This window comes from Arvicola amphibius, chromosome 11 (genome assembly GCF_903992535.2).
Source record: "Arvicola amphibius chromosome 11, mArvAmp1.2, whole genome shotgun sequence".
Classification (NCBI taxonomy): domain Eukaryota; kingdom Metazoa; phylum Chordata; class Mammalia; order Rodentia; family Cricetidae; genus Arvicola; species Arvicola amphibius.
The window spans coordinates 46,339,142-46,361,388 of NC_052057.2; the positions used below are offsets into that span (position 1 = coordinate 46,339,142).

General features: G+C 44.0%; 1 protein-coding gene and 1 pseudogene across 3 annotated transcripts in view; both read right to left on the minus strand.

Moving 5' to 3' along the window:
- The window catches only part of Tnik (TRAF2 and NCK interacting kinase), a 400,877-nt gene that overhangs the window by 271,980 nt on the left and 106,650 nt on the right, over positions 1-22,247 (minus strand). The gene's annotated exons all lie outside the window — the stretch shown is intronic.
- On the minus strand, positions 12,943-13,035 carry LOC119826966 (annotated as a pseudogene).

Below are 22,247 nucleotides of genomic sequence, written 5' to 3' on the forward strand. Positions count from 1 at the left end.
AGGGATAATGAGCACCCACCTCAAAAGAGAGGCATGCATAACTTCTTTTGTTTCAAATACACTAGTGTGGACTCAGATTCCATAATAAGCCTATAAGAGATTTGTTGAAATCATTTCGGGACAAATATTGAAGTGAAACTGTGTTTTTGAGTGTTCCAGTGTTCCATTCCTGATGAGAAAAAATACTTAGAATTCTGATAAAATGGAGCAGTTACACAATAAACGAGGGGCTGGAGGGGTTGCTCAGTGTTCACTGAACTCTTGGGGACCCGTGTTCAGATCCCCAGCACACACTAGGTTTATGGTGACCTGTACCAGTAATCGTAGCCCTCGAAAGGCTGAGAAAGGCCAACCTTTGGCCTTACTGGCCAGCCAACCTAGCCAAATCCGCAAGTCCCAGGTTCAACAGCTAGTATCTCAAAATAATAACATTAATAATGTGAAGGGTTACAAGCAAGACAATCAGCATTGACCCCTGGCCTCCATATACACCTGGAGAAACATGTGTTTATGCCTCTCACCACAGCAAGTAAATAGATAGTCTGTGTCTCACATCGCTTTTCATTCAAAAATGTATTTTTCCCCCTTTGGAAAGTCTCTGTTCAAATAAACTCAAATAATTATGAGAAGTTACCTCGTGATAATGTAAACCATAGAACCTTCCATTGTTTTGTGTTATTATCCTTGTGGTGGCTGGTTGGTGGTGCTTATAAGGATCTAATTTGGAGCATTTTACGTGTTAGTCAAGTCCTCACTGTTAAACCATAGCCCCAGCCTAGAACTTATTTTTAAAATAAAATTTCTTCTAATTTTCAAAATTAATACAAATATCAGAGAAAGTGGGTAAAGGATCCTAGAAACTCCAACCGTCCTTGCCACTTCTCTTTGAATCTAACACCATTCTCTCCTCAGGACAGAATGTCTGTTGTGAGTTAGGGCTGCCATCGCCATTGGAAGGAGAGAGTCGCAGCATCAGCGTCTCCGGGACTCTAGGTAACCCTTCACCAGCTGCCCACCAGCTGATCCAGCCATAGGAAAGAGCCAGGTACCTTCTCCCAAATAAACCCGCTGAGGCCACACAAAAGGAAGAGTGACAGGAGAAAGATTTCACAATGAGGGAAAGACTCATGTTTTGTTCCCAGACTATTCCCAGCAAAGGAAGTGCGGATATATCTCTGGTGTGAGGGTACTGTCTATATTGACACTGGGGAAAAGATTCAATGGACAAAAGGAATAGATTTCCTGAGAATTCTTTGTTAATTTAGAGCATTTTTGTCTGACAGAATGATAGGGAGGCAGCATTGGCTAAGTGGTGGAAACGTTTGAAGTCTGCACGCAAATTCCCTGCAACGAAGCAGCATCCTGCCAAAAGCGCGGTCAGCAAGGAGACATTCTTCAGTGTTGCAGTCCCCAGTTGTCAGGGCACAGGCCCCAGCTAAAGGCTTTCAAGCACACAAATTCGGCTTGAAGATTTTGTTTGACCCTAACAATAGTTGGGTTGGGGAAGTTTGTGATCAGAAGTCTCTACATCTCTTTATATTTTAAACTCAAATTTAATAATGTGGGAATTTTATGTGAAATCTGGCTTCTTTCAAAAAAAAAATCTAAGACCTAGCAACACAGGACCACAGTTTCCATGGCAACAATTAGTAGGAAATAAACAGGAGCTGCCTCGTTGGGGCTATGCGACTGACCATCCTGTGAGCCTCTAGATTTTAAAGCTCCACCATAGGCAAAAAACCTCTATTGTCAAGACTGGGGAAACTCGAAATGGTTCAATTCCTCCTTTCCTGGGAAGACAGCAACTGGGGACATGCACGGGGCCTCCTCCTATCAAAGGCATCAGTCCCTCTGGGCCAGTGTCTATAGTCTGTCATCCCCACTTCATCTGCCCAGACAGCGTAGAAGTCCTTTCTGAAGCCTGAGGGAAAAGCCCTCAAGGGCCACTCCTTTATCTCCCAACAGCATCCCTGGCACGTCACTGTCAGTGAGGCCCTACCGCTAGCTCTCCAGAAAGGAACATTCCCAAACCCACCAAAGCCCCAGACTGCAAAGCCAGAGGAGAGCTAAGGACCAAGAAGAAAGAAGTCAGGTGGCATTACAGACTTGGCAAGGAAGTGGGTCCTGACAGACATCCACCTCTCCTCTGCCTTGATGGTGCTGCTTTGTCCTTCCAAGCCCCCGTCACTTCACCTGTGAAGTGGGGGTGACAAGACTTCAAAAAGTGGCCATAGTCTAGACTTCAGACCAGAGGAAAAGTCCTTCCTGGGTCACCTAGACAGGCTCTGTACATTTACCCAGTGCAGAGGAGGGTAGTAATGCCCTCACTCTGTCCATAGCTGCCCTAGGGACAATGAAATATTAGTTACTTCATCTGTACCTGGAAAAGCAGGTACTACCTGCTCTTTCCTGTAAGTTCTGGGTTTCTTTAATTTATTTTTACATGGGGCAGGGCTCTAGGTTTCAAACTCAGGCCATCAGGTTTGAAAGCTGAGCTAGCAAGATAGCCCTATTTCGTTACTACTGCTTATGCCTTGATAGACGGAGCAAGTATTAATGTGTCCACGTTATATTACATGCAGGTATACAACTTCATATCTTCAAAATATGAAATTACAGAGTCGGCGCTAAATTAGGGCTTTGTCAAATAACTGCTGTATCAGACAGGAGTAGGGTGCTTCAGCCAAGGTCAGCAGTGACAACCTCCGCACTCTGGGCAGAGGAAGGGTCCAGAAAGACAAGGGCAGAAGCAGGCGCAGGAAAGTCTAACTGGAAATTCATCCAGAAGACAGAGCAGAGACCCTACAGAGAGCATGCCTTCCAAACGATTCCAGAAAAAGGACTCAGCATGGAGCGTGTGTTGAGTCTCTGCTACCTTGTCATGGAAGTGCAAGTGTGAGCTGGGGTGGGGTGTTACATAATAGGAAGGAGGCTAGAGCCAAAGCTGTGCACCCCACAACAGAACACTTAGGTCTGTCTTAAGGAACAAACACAAAGGGAAAAGAGGAAAGAAGGGTTTGAACACATGAAAAGTATCAGATCCAGTTTGGGGGTATTAATTAGAATTTTGTTATCTCTCCTTCTCTTCCTCTTTCTCACCTTTCTTTCCGTCTCCCACTTTCCCCCATCTTTTTCCATTTCTCCATTTCCAGCAGAGGGCTGGAAGAGATTGCTGGAGACTGGGTGTGGGGAGATGAAGGGGCCTGAGAAGACAGAGTTCACTGGGGCGAGGGGGAGCATTAGAACTGCCCTAGCCACATGAGGGATCCAGAAATGCCTCAACCATGCAAGGGCCTCAAAGACTTGACTAACACTAAGGAGTCGTGTGAAGGAGCCTTCTAAAAACAGCCTAGAGCAGTGGTTCTTACCCTTCCTAATGCTGTGACCCTTTAATACAGCTCCTCACGTTGTGGTGACCTCCAACCATGAAATTATTTTCAATGCTATTTCCTAATTGAAATTGTGCTACTGTTATGAATCATAATGTAAATATCTGTTTCCGACGGTCTTGGGTGACCCCTGACAAAAGGCTACTCATTTCCCAAAGGGTCGAGACCTACAGGTTAAGAACACTGGTCTAGAGCAAGATCCAGACCTTTCCTTTCTCTTTTAAAGATTATCCTCTTCCAGACTGTGCCAGAACGCCCATGGGACTCCAGAGCCCTGAGCAAGCATTGCTTACTCGCTATGCTAACATTAGCAGATTGTTTCAAGGAACTACAGAACATTTGTAGGCCCCTTTTGCAAGGAGGGGCTGCTTGTTTGTCCCAGCCGCCCGGCTAGCTAAGCCCCGAAATAACCACACAGAAATTATATTAATTAATAATTTCTTGGCCCATTAGCTCTAACTTCTTATTGGTTAACTCTTACATATTAGTTTAACCCATTTCTATTAATCTGTATATCACCACGAGGTCATGGGCTACCAGCAAAGTCTCAGCATGTCTATCTCTGGTGGCAGGTCCATGGTGATTCTGCGACTCCGCCCTTCTTTCTCCAAGAATTCAGTTCTGTCTCTCCTGCCTACCTAAGTTCTGCCATATCAACAGGCCCAAGGCAGTTTCTTTATTAACCAATGGAAGCAACACAAAGACAGAAGGACCAACTACACCAGACCCCAGATGCTCCAACAATTTCCCTGGGATAAGCAACATATGGAAAGCCGATAGCTGGAATTCAGGTTAAAGGGTGATTCTTGGGTGGATGGCATGCATGCGCTGCATACGCTACATTTTCCCATAATTTCTTGCAAGCTATCCTACCGACCCCCACAAGAGGTCATTTCATCCGAAGGGACTTCCAGGAGCTTCCTAAGGGCAGCGACAAACAGCAATGTGTCCTCTTCCATATTTAAACATGTTTTCCCAAATGCCAAACTCTTGCAAGATTAATATTGAGAATCCTTCTAAGGCAAATGACATAGATCTGAAGGTGACAAGGACAAGGTCACACTTCATTCACAGCTCTGCTCCAGAGAACAGACGCAATCAGTGACTATCAAACACAGTATCATCCTGCTGAAAGGTTAGGCAGAAGAAATATTTATCTCTTTATTCCATAATCCAATTTGCAATTTTATTTTTTAATGCAATATTTAATTTTTAATATTTTAAGTTATGTTTAATTATGTATCTATACATATGTGTGTTCATGTATTTATGTATGTATGTATGTATGTATGTATGTATGTATGTGAGTGCAGGTACCTATGGAGGTCAGATGAGGGTGTCAAAACACTGGAAACTGGAGCTACAGCACATTGTGGGCTGCCTGACATGGGTGCTGGGAACTGGGTTTTCAGCAATAGCAGCAAGAGCTTGCCCTCTTGACTACTAGGTCATCTTTTCCTGAAGGTGTATCTTTTATGTACTAAAATTTACCCTTTTTAAACATACAGCTTGATGACTTTTGATAAATGAATATAGTCAAGTAGCCCCCATCACCAACAACTATTAAAAAGTTCTCTTATGCTTTTCTATGGTCAAATCCCTCCTACACCCCTATTCCAATCATCTCTCAGGCTTATACATGTGACTTTTCTAAAATGTGTTATTGGTGGAATCACTCAGGGTGTGGTCTTCTGAAGCTGACTGCTCACACTTAGAATAATAACACAAGATTTTGTTTCATTGCCAGTATAGATGCATAGAAGTTTACTATTCTGCTCACCAGTTGTCAGGCAATTAGACCATGCCCAACTTTTGGCTGTTCTATAAGATGACCCTAAATACTCCACACAGTTCATCACTGTGTCAGTATTTTGTTTCTTCTGCACAAATGTTCACAGGAAGATAGAAAAGGTCATGCAAGTGGATGGAAAAGTACCTAAGCATTTTCTAAAGTATCTGCATTCTAACCAGCAGAGAGATTTCCAGCTCTTTCCGGCCACTGTCAACACTTGATACTGTGCATCTTCCTATTCTCAGTTATAGTCTTTATCCATAGTATATCTTATGGTAATTTTAATTTCCCCGATGATAGACAGATAGATAGATAGATAGATAGATAGATAGATAGATAGATAGATAGATAGACAGACAGATGATGGATGGATAGATAGATAGATAGATAGATAGATAGATAGATAGATAGATAGATAGATAGATACAGGTATATAGATACACACCTTTATGTATACTGTAAAGCCAATCATCAATTCTTTGGGGAACCAAGTTCTCTGACAGAAACTGAAACTACACTGTTTATTTGTACCTCAACGCATTTGTACTAATATCCATAAATAACCTTGTCAAATGGCTAGGACTGAGAAAATGGATGTCTGTTTCCTTTTGTTTTTGAGGAAAGATTCATACGGTGAATTACACCCTTGCTTGACACCCCAAATCTTATGAGTATTATCTTGCTGACTGAAGGCCTTTCATCCCAAACCTCCCTGGCGCTGTGCTATACCCACCACCTCCACCCCCCAACATGTTTGTCCTCTCAGCCCTGGTTTCTCTCCCAGGCTCTGCTCTGAGGATTCTGGGGGTCCAACCCAGAGTCTCTCATGTGTTGGGCACTGAGCTGTATTCCCAGGCCTGAGTTTCTTTCTAGGATTGGTGTCTTATTTTCTGGTTTCCCACATACTCCTTCTTTGTGTTGTCAGTGTGCACACCTAAACCCCATCTTGAACGGCCCTCTGCTGTGCACCCTTTGCCATGCTTCACATCTAAGACAAAGCTCAGCATGAGGGCTCTGGGAGTCTCCGCAGAAGTCAGGCCCCAGGCACCTCTGCAGTGCGGTGACATACATTTTACAGCTCATTTCCAGGCCCGGGCTCTGTTGACAGATAGATTGTGTCAGTCAAATGTCCCCAGGACCTAAAGAGAGAATCGCTGCCAGTATTTCCAGAAACACAAGAAAGCTTTTAGGTGAACTTATCAACCAATTCTGAGTATCTGTAAAGAAACTTTCATTTTTATTTTTTTATTTTTTAAGTTCTACAGACATAAATGATACCAAGCAAACATAAGTCTATCCAAGAACAGCAAATCCAGCAGTCTGGACCTGGTTTCCTAGTGTGTCTTAGAAAAATAACCCCCAACTTTCCTTTCGCCAACTGGACAAGCACTGCTCCCATCATGGAGAGACTCATGCATGGTGGGGACCCCGACTGGGGTGAGGAGCAGCATCTGTGGGGAGGAATGCTCTGGATTCTGATGCAGTACACAGTTCCCAGTGGTCTTTAAGGCCTCATCTCTCTGGGAGTAGCTTCCTCTTCTTACAAATGAGGATTTCTGTTGGGCTTTCCCACTGCTGACATCCTGTGACCAGCAGTCATGAGAGAGAATATGAGTGGGCTCTGTAAAGAGTGATACATCTGGCCACAGGAGGCCAGGGCAGTCGTATAGCCCAGCAGAGGTCCTTAGGGAAAACAGCCTTCACCAGGAGTTAGAGGCCAAGAGCTCTCGGTCAGAAGACAGCACAGCCCATTGCTGTCTGAAGAGAGGAAGCCATTGGAAGAACAGGAAACAGTTTCTGAGCAAAGAGAAAGTAGAAGTGGGTGAGTGTAAGGAAACCACCATCCTGAGTCTTCAGGAGGCAAACCTGACACATGTCAGCAGTTCGAACCTGGGCTTCCTATCTCGGGGATATGACGTCATATCGATTCTAGAGCTTGGAACAGCAAGGCCTCTAACACAATTTCAACTCCTTAATTCCCACACTGTCTTCCATCCACAAAAACAGAAGTCTGGTCTGAATACTTCTCCCCCGGCTGACTGTGTCATCGTGGTGGTATCTTCCCGACTTTATGCAGGCAGGAGCCCCAGAGAAGGTGAAGTTTATTTGCCCATGTGAATCACCCACTTCTTGAAGCTCAGCAAGCCAGACTCACCCAAAGGAAGAACTTTAGGACACCATTGGAACTAACACTGTCTCAATGATCATAAACCAAAATGAATAGCAACTGATAATGCTCCCTGAATCTGCATTTCTCATGACTGGCAAGAAGCTGTTCCCACAGGATGAAGGGCAGAGCTATTTATGTGGAATGTAAACCATGTACCTTGGAGGCTCTAGGGTCATCAGGTTCCATATGAATCTATCTCCTGCAATTACTATGGTCTGCGAAAATGGACAGGACCCACTCATCTGGTGGCTCTCCCACTGTATACCTTCTATTTCCCGTCAACCAACAGTGATTGTTTAGGCTATCACACAAGCAAATCTTCGGATTTTCTTTTTTGTTTCTAAGTGGAGGAGTCCCGCTCCAATAAGAAGACACCTAGGCGGTTGAATATGAAATCCACCTGCTTCAGCAAAGCCATACGTTCCCTCAGTTTGCTAAAGTCATGATATTTACCAAAAGGAAAGCTTGAGTTTACCACAGAGCGAGCGAAATGTTGAGAGCACGCCCCAAGCCCCACGTATTTAAACATCATTTTCTTCTTTAACTAACACTGACGCAATGTTTACTATTTCTATAGCTTGTTAACAAGAGCTGTCTAAGAATCTTAAAGCCAAGTAGGCTATTATTAGCCCAGCTTTCAGGTCAGGAAAGTGAAATTCAAAGGCTATATAAACTGTCACAAAGAAAAGCAAGAACTAGAATTTTGATCTGCGTCTGACTTGGCTAGAGCTCTGGTCACCAGTCTCTCTCCCATGCTTCTCTGGCAACGCTCATCTTTGCCTTTAGAGTTGCATTCGTCCAACAAACATTTATCGACAGCTTTGTATACCACGCATGAGCTCAGAGGCTAGAGATACACTGTGAAATTCTCCATTTCTGTTTCTGTTTCTTCCAGTATCCCAGAACCAGTGTCTGCATCCAGGTGTCAGGCTCCAGGCCACGGTGGTCCTCCTTGGTGGAGCAGTGTGGCATTAGGCCAGAAAGGCACCTCTAGGCTCTACTCCATGCTGAAAGGTAAGTCATCCGGGTTCTGTTTGACGTGAACAATTTGGAGGCTCAGCCCTAATCCTGAGCTCCTGCCGGCACCTTAGAGACAACTGGCTTTCTGCATCTTCCCTACCCGTTTATCTAGAACCACACCTTGAGACTGTGTCTCAAGATGACAAATGTCCACATCTGCTAGAATATAGCCATGTCCTAACCTCTCAGAATGGCAGCCGATCTGCTGCAGGTCCTCAATAATGGCTGTTGGTCAGACAGACTGAGGTCCCTCAACTGAACGCCAGGCTGGCTCATGCCCCTGTGCTCCTGCTAGCGGGAATGCTGATAAATCCTTTTTTCTCTGCACTTGGCATGTTTTTTGAGAGATGCCACAGTTCCCTGGATGCTCTGATGTCATAAGACTACCACTCAGATCACGTGACGTGTGCAGCACAGCATAATCTCCAAGGAGCACTCACGGTGTGCCTGCTGGTACACACCAACACACAGAGCAGCTCTCTGTCCCTTCTAGTCTGCCTCGTTCATCCGTTCATTACATACAGACATGTTCTTATACAATTATACAGAAAGCTACATAAGCTTTAAGATCTGTAGGTTCGAAGTCAATCGTGCCAGCAAGAAGCTAGAATAAGCCAAACTGTTTGGGTACATTATAGCTGATAAACATAAGGCTTCAATCTTCAATCAAAAGTCTGAAGACACAATGACCTATCAACGACTGTAGGAATTTAAAAGTTCCAATGTTTTCTATACGTACAGTAGGACCCAGACTGTGAGAAAACACACTAGATAAGGAAAATTCCTGATGGGGTGGCTGATCAGTTAAGAACACTTGCCTCTCTTACAGAAAAGCGGAATTCACTTCCCAGCACCCACGTCATATGGGTTAAAACTGGCTATGACTCCAGTTCTAGGGAATCCAGTACCCTCTTCAGTCACTGCAGGCAGCTGCACTCACCTGTGCTCAACTGTCCATAACCGCACACAGATACACATAGTTGAAAATAATAAAATATTATTTAAAGTCATTTCTAAAGCGAAAAGCAACAGTAGCAATCTTCAGAGCTGGGTTGGGGGTGATTACGATTTTCACCTGTATTTTTCTGTGTACTCCTAAATTTCTCTGTGAAGCATATATTACTTTACTAGCTCCACAGAAGCAGTAATGCAGCACTGTGAACACGCCCTGCAGCAGACACAAATACACTTAGTCGATACCTAACGTCACGGTTACTCGGCTGTGAATCGCTTGCCTACAATTGCCGCTAGTTTGTATTTTTGTGTCTCCATCCCTATTATTTCAAACTAGAGGTCAGACCCACAGGATGAAATAGCCTGCTTCTTGATCATGTGACACACAACTGAAGCCTTCTGGAATACCCTTCATCACATCTTGTTAATTACACTTAAGTGTGGGCCTTACTCATTTCTCCCACAAGGCTCCTAGGCAGCTCCCTAAGGACATTCCTCGAATGCATCACTCGCAGTACTGCAGGAACTGGTGTGTCACACTTGCATATAAAAACTGATTGTCCGCGTATATAAATAAATTCTAAAACAGCCGCAGCAATTGTGGAAAAGAAACCACAGTCCAGTTGAAGCCGTCTCGTCTTCCAGGCTTTGGTCACGAGGTTTTTCTTCAGTCCCTTTCCTCATACCGGTACAAAGACACTTAGGAAAACAGAGAAACTTGGGCTGGAGAGAGGGATCAGCACTTGATGCTTTGCAGAAGACCTGGATTCAGGGCCCAGCATCCTCCTGGCAGCTGACAATGTCTGTAACTCCAGTTCCAGAGGATGTGATGCCCTCTTCTGGCCTCCGCGGGCACTGCACATAAATGGAGCCCAGACATACATGCAGGCAAAACACTGACACACATAAAATAAAAATAAATATTTCTTTAAAAGAAACAAATCTACAAATCTAAAGTGAGCAAGCAATCCTCTTCTAGAGCAGACAAATCTCTGAGGGGAGCTTTTGAGGGTGGGCAGTGACCCATCTCCACAGTCTGTGATCACCTAAGTGTCACATGTTATGCTATCTTGCTCAGACAGTGGATAGCATTGGCTGAGCCATGGTGATTTTCATAGACCATGTAGATTTCCTTCATGCTAAGCCGACCTTGACCTTCAGTCTTCCCCAGCCGAGATCTACTCAGTGTTCCCACCACTAGCCAGGGGCTGAAAGGCTACATGGAGTAGGTGACCCTTGGAAGCATTTCTCGGAAGAAGTTAGGTAAGTGAGCACTGCAGGTAATACTTGGACTAACATGTCTGTTTTAATAAATTTGCACTGATTTTTAGTGTTGATTAGAAAATACTTAACAAAGAACACCTAAATAGGATAGAGTTAATTTAAAAAACACAATTTACTTACTTGACTTTAAATCTACCTGTTAACTCCACAAAGAATACACTAAAGAATTTAAAACTCTGTCTCTCTCTCTCTCTCTCTCTCTCTCTCTCTCTCTCTCTCTCTGTCTCGGTCTCTCTCTCTATCTCTCTCTCTCTCTCTCTCTCACACACACACACACACACAAAGACATGAAAGCAGGAGAGGCGTTGCTGGGAAGGGAGGCTTCAGTGGGAGAGAAATGGAAACCAGACAGAGTAACAGGAGTGAGGAGAAGGGTAGAAACTCCGTATATACACATGAAACTGCCAAAGAATGAATGAAGCCAAACAGTAATAATTGTATACAGTGAAATCACTGTATGTCAGGGTTGTTTTTAATTTAAAAAGAAAAACAGGGGGCTGAAGAGATAGGCTCAGTAGTTAAGGGGGCACTGCTCTTGCCGAGGACCCCAGGGAGTTCAGTTCCCAGCACCTATCTCAGCTAGCTCACAGACACCTGTAACCCCAGATCCGGGGCAAACGCAGGCCCTGGGCTTTAGGCGTACCTGCACTCAAGGGCACATACCCCACACACAAACATATGCATAATTAAAAATAAAATAGAACAGCATAGACGGCATGTAGGTCAGGTAGGAATTCCATGACGTCATGTGGAATTCTTATGATTATTCCACAAACATCTCTGAGTTCATGCCTTGGGCATACCAAGCCCTGTTCCCTGGACCAGATGACAGACTGACAGACAATCTTTATCTTTACAGTGGAAACTGTCCAATGGCAGAGGGACTCATCAGTGAAGAATGTTTTCTTTTTCCCCTCTTCTCTTCCTTCCATTCTTTTATGCGTTGATATGCTAGCAATCAAATCCAGGGCCCTGCGCACAAATACTTGGCTACCAAGCTGCACACTCAACCCACTGATCACTTGCTAACCTAGCAAGACACTCCAGAATCTGATAGCGCTATTGCTAAAGCGCTGAAAAGTCACACTCCATGCAGGGCAGACACCCCCAAACTACAAACAATACTCTTCCGCGTCAACATGTCAAGGTATGCCATGTTTTCGTTAAGAAGAAACTCAGTTGTTCTGGTTTAAAGTATTTCTAAAAACTGGGTTTTGAGAACTACGTGCAGGCTCAACTCTGCAACAAGCCGCTCTAGCATCTTAGCATAGCAACTTCCTCAAAAGGAATGCCTGCTCCGCACAGATGGGCAGAAAAGGAATCCAAAATAGGAGGGAGGGAAAGGAGGGTGAAGGAGGGAGAGAGGGAAGGAGGTGGCAGGGGTGGAGAGAGAGAGGGAAGAAGGAGGGAGAGAGGTGGAGAAAGGGAAGAAGTGAGAAATGAGTAAGGGAGGGAGAGAGGAAAGAGGGAGAAAACAGAGAGTTGGACAGAAAGAAGCTTGGTGAACTTAGCTGGTAATTGAGTCAACTATAACTGGAAGAAATTGAGCAACAAAATAAATAATGTGTGAGTTTGAGACCAGACTGGTCTACAGAACTAGTTTCAGGACAGCCAGGGCTACACGGAGAAACCCTATCTTAACAGTAAATGAATAAATAAATAAATAAATAAATAAATAAATAAATAAATGGAAAATGAATGTATGAATATAAATAAATAATAAATAAGTGGAAAAATAAATAAATGGAAAATGAACGGATGAATATAAATAAATGAATGAATGAATGAATAGATAAATAAATAAGTTGAGCAGTCTCAGAGCAAAGCCCTGAGAATAAAACAGGACGCCCATGAGTCCAGGCTGCTTGCATAAATAACTGGTAAATAAACAAGAGTCCAGTGAAAAATCCATACAACTTAGGTAGATTCCTTGCCCTCGTTGGAGAATATAGTGCCCACTTGTAAGTGTGGCCTGGAATGGAAACATCCTTCAAAAAGTATGGTATTGAATGAAATAAACACAGCAGGGACCTGGACAAGCGGTATGTGAGCCAGGCCAATCCTCCCAGGGATGGCATATTGATACTTTGGACCTTAATAGAACAAAATGAAAAGACGGTATTTCCATGTTCTTCCTTCCTCAAGCCCAGTCTAATAATGAGAAAAACAATATCCAGAAAATTCCTGGCCAGAATTCCTCAACACATGAGGGTGGTCCAAAGCAGGCCATGCACTGACACTGACAGAAGCAAGGGCAGACTGAGGAAATACGGCAGGGTCCTGGCAGGGGGAAGGAATATACTGTAGTCCAAGGCAGGGTCCTGGCAGAGGGAAGGGGCTGATCCTAGTCAAAGAAAATCATCTTCATCGCTTGGACACGAGAACAGATTCTACACTTGTTCTTAGCCAAAAGGCCTAGAAACAGTAACTTTATCATTTTAAAATCCCAAACACCAAAGCTCACCAAATGGCTACCATCTCTCAGGCTGTTGATCATCTTCACCAAGTGAAGGGAAGACTGATGGAACCTCACAATAATGAAATGATGCACCATTGGCTGAAAGGCCCCATCCACCCACCTAGGATCCCAACACATATCCCAAAGGAAGACAACATGGACTGCCAGCACCCAGTGCTAAGGGTTGCCACGGTGCCTGTCCATGAGCCCCTCAAAGGCAGCCTCCACTCTGCAGACCCTATGGACTCTATAGGGGTCCTCTCAAGCAGGCTGCCTGCTGTGCAAGCAGCAATTATAGCAACCCATCTGACGTTTTCCTGCTCTCCCACGTGTGTGGTATGTGTGGCAGCCGGTGTCCCTGTGCCTCTTCATTTGGTTTGATATCAGTTCTGGTAGACTCTTTCAACTTCATCAGCTGTGAAGGAGCTGTCTGATGGTTGCTAAGCAGGCACCAGTGAGTTCAGATGCCTCACCTGTTCCAATAATATCAAAGGCTCAGCTCAGCATGAGCCCCAGGTAGAAGGCTGGTCTGATATACATGAGGCCCTGGGTTCACTCTCCACCACCAGGAAAGAACAAAACGGCAGAATCCTGCCCAAGCCGGTTACAAGAAAAGCTTTCAACACATCTGGTCTGAGAAGACATGAGCATTCAAATGTGCTTCCTTCTTCCTTTTTATTGTTTAATTCAACTCTTAAATGTTACCTTTTCCTAGAAATAATCTTGTTTTATTTCTCATCTTCTCTTTGCTTTTCCCTCTCATCAAAGGAAACGGAACTTCTCTGATGTCCAGACCCTGCCTCTCTTTGCACTCTCTTCCATCCAATCACAGCCTGGTTTTAATTTTCACTTCGGACTTCCACACCTGGGAGGCTATGAATGTTTGACCCTCTGTGGGTAACTCTGCTTACTCCATCCCAAAGACTTGGCTTGACCTGTAAAGTTCAGTAGAAATTTTTTAATAAGCAAGTATTTTTATTTATTTTTATTTGTGTATGTGTATGTTTCTAAAGATTGACTAGGGCCTTATGCCTAGTAGAAACCTCTCAGCCACTGTGCCCCACCGCAGTCCTCGTCAGAATCTCTTTTCTAGACTACTGAATAATGCATGACAGTCTTCCGGCTAGGTAGAGGTCTAGGGTGGTCAGGACCAGTGGGATGAACATGTGTGTGTTCATTTTCCTGTTTCCCTAATGCAGCAGATTTTATGACAGAGACATATGACCATTCAGATGTTGAGAACGCTTTCTGGCAAGAAAGAAATTATTGATGGCCTCATTTTGGCTAAGTATTACATGATCAGGCCTCACTAAGCATTGTGCATAGCTCAGAATTAAAAGAGTCACAGGGCACATCTCGTGAACATTGACAAAATATGTGGTCCCACTAAGATCAATCATCATTTTAACCCACATAAATGCAATTTCCTTAAATTAACTTTTCTCACATTAGCCTTAAGAAAGTCTCATTTTTTTTCTGAAGAAATCCCTCCTGCCTGAAACCATCCTCAATTAATTACCATAAACTTGCCGAGCTGGTTCTGGACTGATAGTCTTGTCGAAGGTATGGATGCTATTTCTTCTTTTACAAGAAAACCTCAAACTCTGATTTACAGCATGCTCGCTGATGGCTAAGCAACTCAAGAGTTCCAGAGATGAGAATTCATTTGTGTACATAGCATATGGCATGGCCCAGGCTCCAACACTTTCCACACTGCCCCTAAATCCAACTTTTCATCCTCTTTTAGGAGGTAATGGATTCCTCTCGGGGTTGGAGCGGACAGTGAATTCCATGGCTCAGCTGATGTGTATTGGCCCTTGTGGGGCAGGAGATATGTCTTAAGCGTAAACTGGATCCATCTGACGTCTTCCCCTTCCCACCCAAATGATGTCCGTTCTCACCTCACTCGCCAGCTTCTCAGCTGTAGAACAGCTCTTGCCTCTCTTTGTTTGGCATTCTGGCCAGAGCCCAGGTCCCATTTTCCAAGCCCTGAATGAGCTCTGCCATGTTCTGGCTTGTGACCACCAGCCTTTTCCTTTGTATACTCCATCTCACCTGGGTGAGACCTGAGTACAACAGCAAGCTAGGCTGACACTTCTTGAAGGACAAACCTCTCTCTGGGGATAAAAACACCCTGAATTTTATTTGTTTGGCTTTTGGTTTTTACGTGAGTATACATTTGACTTTTGTCACACGGGAAAGTGGGTGGTTGTAGCTGAATCTTATTAGGATTAGAAAGCTCCAGAAGCAGCAGAATCCAAAAAACCAAGGGTTTTTATAAAGATTTAGTGTGGGGGTAGGAGAGGCGGGGATGGGGCAAAATTCACCCATTTAATGGGAACATATGAAAACCAAAGCATGTTCAATTGCTCTTTTTTTGAGTTGAAATTTCTCACAGAACCTGACGCTCGCTGCTGCAGCAAGCCCCAGCATCTGCCTTTCTTTTCCCGCTCGCCAGAACTGACATTATAAGTGAGCACCTGACATCTGGGCTTTTATGTGAGTGCTGGGGACTGGTGCTGGGATTCAAGCTTGATGCTCATACTTTGCGTGACCAGTGCTATATTAACTGAGTCATCGCCCTCCCCAGCCCAAGTCATGAGTTTCTAATGAAGGTTCAAGGTTTTTAACAGAGAACACAATCTAGTAGTATGTGAACTTGAACCTCACTTCCACTTTAACCACCAAGGTGTTCCACAAGGAGAGAAAACCCCAGGGAGCACTATTCTAATTAATTAATTAATTAATATGATAGATAGCACAATTATAATAAATAAAAAGCAATTATGATAACTCACAAGCAGAGACAAGAGAGTGAAAAATGGGGTTTTTCTCCTTCCTTTTCCCCCAAAGAAGTAGACATAAAATATTGCACTTTCTCCTCCATGATCATTCACACATTTGGAGAACACGTGTAATGTCCCCAAGATGTTTATCATTGTTCTCAGTGCAAGGTCAGGGAACTCTCCAAACAATATCCTTATCCATAAACACAGTCTAGCAGAGAGTGGAATGAAGAATGAATGAATGCATGAATGAATGACAGATGGCAATGAGTACTACCAGGGGGGAAAAACATGGTAGGCACGAAAACAAATAGAAGATTGGGTGGCGTTGCTGTCATTGAGACAGTCAGGAAATGCTTCTCTAATAAAATGACATTTAAGCAGAATCTGGAACGAGTGGCAAGCATGTGGCAGAGTGTCTGAAGGAGAGACATCCAGAGGGAGGAAAGATTAGCTACAGAGGAATTGCATTCATGGATCGAAAAAGCCAGCAGTTCATCAGGCCTGAGTTACCATCCAGCAGCAACCATTTCCTTATTTATGAGGAAGTGATGGAGGACTCTCATTGGTTAATAAAGAATCTGCCTTGGCTTTATGATAGGGCAGGATTTAGATAGGTGGAGTAGACAGAACAGAATGCTGGGAAGAAGGGAAGTTAGTCAGACGCCATGCCTCTCCTCTCTGGGTCAGTCGCCATGGAGCCAGCCGCCAGGCCAGACATGCTTAATCTTTCCTGATAAGCAACCACCTCGTGGTGCTACACAGATTACTAAATATGGGTTAAAGCAGGATGTGAGAATTAGCCAATAAGAGGCCGAAACTAATGGGCCAAGCAGTGTTTAAATGAACACAGTTTCCGTGTAATTATTTCAGGTGTAAAGCTAGCCGGGTGGCGGGACGCAGCCCCGCCACTCCATCTACACAGAAGACTGTTGGAAATGTACTATATAACCTTATCACCATCAGAGGTATGAGCCATAGTAAAATCTCTGATAATTTGAGTAGATTTGTTCACATACACACTCCGTATGCAAGCCATGTACCAACTATCTTCTTCTGCTTCCACAGTCCTGGAGGCTATGTGATGGGGTGGACAAGTCCATGCACTTGTAGATTGGCAGTCTGATGCGGGTGTTATGTGACACAGTGAAGACTACCTAGGGCTACGGTAGCTAAAACAGTGCCTGGAAGGTTCTAGGGCACAAGGAAAGATTTTGTAAGGAGGTGACACGGAGTTAATAAGAAGAGAACATTCCAGAAAGTAGGCAGATGGTCCTGTAGTGGGAGGGAGCAGATTGAGTTGGCTGTGGGAGAAGAGGTTTGTCTGGACGGTGACAATGAATAACACCGGAGCTCAGTCTGGACATGGAGGCCAGGGTCAGGTCTTGAACAGACGGGCCACCATTGGAGAGGCATTAGACGGGATAGAAATAGAACCAAATAAACACTGGGATGCGAGGCCACTGGCTGCCCAGTGGGAAAGCGGGGGGAGGGTACAGTGTGATATCCGTGGACAGGCAGATGAGATGTGTCCATCTCCTTGACACTGAAAACAGCAAGGGAAATCAAGAACTAATTAAGAGATAGAAGGAGCTGGTCTTGGAGTGGACTCAGTACAGAACACAGTGATGATTTCCTAGGGGGTTCCTACTTGACCTTTGACATCACAACATTCCATTCATTTCCTTACAGTAGAAAAAAAAAAGACAAGACACCCCAGCTCAGGCACCAAATACCTAGTACAGAAAAATCTTTCTTCTCTCAGTGATGGCCAGGCTAGTGCTAAGGGGTTTCTGGATCTTAGATGTGGAAATCACGGTGCCAAAACAGCTTTATAGTACTAGACTGAGCGGTCACCAGGGTACACCCAACTCAAAGGAGATGAACCCACACTAAACCGCCTTCTCTTTGGACTCCGTTAGGATGACATTTTGCTGGTAATACCTACAAGGAAATCAGCCAAGTGGGTGACTCATTCACGTTTTCTTTTCAAGAAAACATATAGCAAAGACCCATTCTAAAGTGATTACAACCATGTGTACTAGCGTGTAGGTATGTACATGTGTGTGCAGAGGGCTGCAGAAACCAAAAGAAGGTGTCAGAACCCCGGGAGCTGAAGTTACAGGCAGTAGTGAGCTACCCCATGTGGGTGCTGGGAATTGAACTCAGCTCCTCTTAACAGCTGACCCATCTCTCCAGCCCCACGAAGATCCTTTTAGAACACAAGAGAAAACCACACAACATAGAATCCACAGGAGTGGCAGCAGCAATCTGGATGAATGTCAAATACAGCACTTAGGTTTGAAGACAGGTGGGGTGAGAGAACAGAGATCTAATCTCTGGGACAATAGCCTTTCTGTGAGCCTGTCCTCCATTAACAGCCATGGGGGTGGAGAGGAAAGCCACCCTCTTCCTACCAAGAAGACCTTGGGAAATGGCTTCTCAAAAGACAGCCGGCGCAAAGATGCGGCTAAGCGCCTGTACAGACATGATCCTTCTCCTGACTGAAAAACTTGCCGTCTATATTACACCCAGGACCCAAGGAGGAGCTAGAAATGATCCAGAAATGGAATGAATCTGTACGGATTCTTATATGTCCCTCTAGGGAAGACCCTCAGAAGGATTTCGTCACCCTAAGGAGACAACAGCGCTAAGCTACTTCTTGTATCTCACAGCAAATAAATCCACATGAACTCAATTTCGTTCCTAAATATGTGCCATTTAGTCTTCTGCCTCCTGAACCAGAATGGTTTGCCTCCTGGAGACACACCTTTCTGTGTCAGACAGCATCAGGAAGACACAGAACGCCGTAAGCCTATACAGCTGCAAGAATTATCTTTAAAAATCATTTAAACCACCCTATTTCATGCTATGCAGGGGAAATCGTCAGAATGTTCAGGATGGAAAGCTAGATATCAGATATATTCTCGTTTGGCAGTCTCCCACTGTCCCCTATAAGAAGTTTCTAGACCTCTCGGTGAGGTGGGCAAAACTGGGTCACTGCGTATCAGTAACAATAGAAAAATCAAGTTAAAAGCCATAGACTGTGAAAGCAATAACAGTTCGTGCAGCTGGACACACACGGCCGGTCTCTGAGTAGCACTGAGAGTGGCTGAAACACCGTAAAGGATGTCGTGTAGTGTATGAGCTACCACAGAAACCAAAAATCCTGAGCTAATAGCCAAATTTCCAGCCTGGATCCAGAGGGGCGGTCAGAACTTCCAGGCAGTGATCTAATCACAGAATTCTATTTTGAAGCATATATTACGATTGTTTGCAAAAGCAGTGATTCACGCTGTTAAGAAAGTTAAGGAGCATTGTCAGTAGAGACAAAGCAACTCCCTTTATCAGCCCATGAAGTGATCCTACAGTAACTCCCGTGTCACAGGGACAGCGGACAGCGGCAGATAATTGATAAAGATTCCCCACAAGAATAAGACATTCACACAGCAATGACATCAGCAAGGGGTGCTGCCAGCTGTAAGGGTTTCACAAAGACCAAGCAGCCCCAGGGCATGAACGAATCAGCTGGGATCTAGAGGAAGCTGGCTCCTAAAGCCCAAGAGGCAATGTCACACAGTGGAGTGTTAAGCTTTGATTGATCTGCACATATTAGACACACTGTCCCCAAACTGCCCATCTAGGATCTATTAAAACAAGACCGCAAAAAATCAAAATAATTTCTGGCTCTCTATATATTCCTATATTCACTCCATTTCCATTGCACTTTGGATGCAGACAAATACACTTCCTTCCCATTATTTGAAAGTAATTCGTAAGAGCACAGTTTATTCCCTGGAACAGAGATTCAGTGTTGTGAGCTGGCGCTGCCAGTCGTCCTCAGGCTCCTCTGAAAGCAGAACTCTAAGGTGGCTTTCCTTCTCCAAGTGGTTTATCTGCTCCCAGAGCAAGAATGCTTTCTGAACTTTTAGAAGGCTTGACCCCTTCTCCCCACAAAAAGAGCTGATGCATTTCTGGGGTCCATGCAAAAGAGTTACAAACCATCATTTGCTTTCCAACAAAAGATGATCCATGAACTCTCCCCTATTGCATGTGTCATTTGAAACCCAAATGACCCTCACAAGTCTCTGCTCCATTTTTAGATGAGTCAGTCTTGTAAGCTTTCAGATTTCACAAGGCTACCTCACCCCCAGAGAAAGATAAACATATCTCCATCCGTAATAATAAAGGCATCTATTCTGAGTTCTCTGGGGGCCAAGCCTCCATAATGGCCAGACCTTTACATGAGGGTTCAGTAAAGGACTCGCCACCTCTGGCTGCTTTAGATGCCAGGCAGTTGCCACTACAGAAGCAGGGAAAGTTGCTGCACAGATTGATGACCGAACACATGCAGAAAACCAGCTTACAGAGAAAGCATAAATTCCTTAGAGGAAACACTTCATTAGCATATCAGTAGAGATAAACAAACAATAGTTTAAGATACCTGAAGGCACTTAAGGACAGACGCTTTTCAACAAACTTCTCAAATTTCTGTTTATTCTCTTAAACCGCTTGGTAAATTCTTCATTCTAAGTCTCTTTGAAAGGTTAGGGTTAGCCCAAGTCTCCTCTCTGAAAATTAATGAGGTTTTAGTGTCCTCAGAAATGAAAAGGTAGTGTCAAGGTTATTTGATTGGTCGTACCCAAGAACTTTCTAGAATAGCAAAATACTTTGGCTGGGTTTTTAGTTTTTAATTGTCTTTCATGAGCACCAATACTTACTTGGCCATTTGTAAACAACAAAACGGCCTTTTCCCTGCCTTTTTAGCTGGCCTGAGGAGAAAAATAAAGCACCAGAGAACACTAATGAACCACATCTTAGCAGTGTAGCTTCTTCATGATGAAGGGGTCCTCAGATCTACGAAACTCTAGGTTAAACCAGAAATACTAATCAAAGCTTAGGTCTCTGGACACCTGAGCTGTGCAGTAAGCCCCTGCCACACTTTCAGTAAGTCAATGGACTGTAGCTGCCAAGGTTTTGGTGTCGAAAGGTTGTGAGTTCATCTCCAGGACTGTATATTCTATGGCCAGAGTGGCCTACGATAAGTCAAATTTCAGAATTTATCTGCAAAGCAGAAATGCTAAATAGGCCTCATTCTGAAGTGCAGGAGTCTGTGCAGTTGTCCATACATACAACACACATAAGTTTATAGACATGTTATATGCTAGTGGGGATCTGTTGCCAGCCTTTGACCCTTAAAGAGACTCATTAACCCGAAGAGAAGAACCGCCTCCTAAAAACACACTAAAAGTGTGATATTCCTAACCACAGGACGCAAAGATATGGGTCCTTAAGCTATCCTAGCAAGAGCTCACTTCGCCTCCATTTTAAATCTGGAAAGTAGTTAATATTCTTTGCCTTTTTCTCAGTTCTGAGGCTGTCGGGGCTTTTCACTAGGGTACCCAGTCTCCACCTCATTTTCGCTAAAACATTTTTTTTCTCCTGGCAGTAAAAATGAGAAATAATGTGTATTATGGATTTAAAACTTTTAGAACTGCAGATATTCACTATTTCTTAGAATTTTATTTGGAACGTATTTTTGGTTTTATTTTCTAGGGCAAGGCCTTATACCGTAACCCAGGCTGGTCTCGACCCCCTGCATCCTGCTTCAGTCATTCTGCTGTGAACCCATTTCCAGCATGGGAGAAATTTTGTAGATATGTTCAACTTCCAACCCCACAGTGAAAGTGTTAGTAAGAACCATGCTTTCTCTAACAGAATGAACTTTAAAAGTTACTTTCAATCACGTGTATGTGTTGTGTAAGGTATATAAGTGTATGTGAGTGTGGGTGCCCATGAAGGCCACGAGAAGTCATCGGCTTTCCTGGCACTAGAGTTAACAGGTTGTTGGGAGCTGCTAGTGTGGGTGCTAGGAACTTAACTCTGGCCCTCTGTCAAAGCAGTACATGTTCTTAATCAATGAGCCCCCTTTCCAGTCCCCACAATCAGCTTTTAACCACTCGTGTATACAGTAAAGGAACAGTATGACCTTGAACTTCTGCTATCATAGAGAAATTATCCTATCCCAGGAAAGCATAGAGCACAGTTAATACAAACACCAACCTGAGACAGACCACAAATATATGCTAGATTTCATATATACATACACACTCATGATGCATAGTTGGCACAGATATATAGGTATAGGTATATAGAGATATGAATAATATAAAACACTCACACACTTGCATAGCCTAACCCTCCCCCACTGCCTTGTTTTTTAAACTAATAATTAACAGCAGGCACTTGCAATCACTGAAAGTGTGGAGGGGCACTCTCACTGGTGTTGATTACAGAAATCAGTATGAGCCATAGAAAAGTTGTCCCTGTGTGCTCCCAGACTCAGACTGACATCTGAGCACCTGGGCTGGCCCTTCCAGGAAACCTGGAAAGG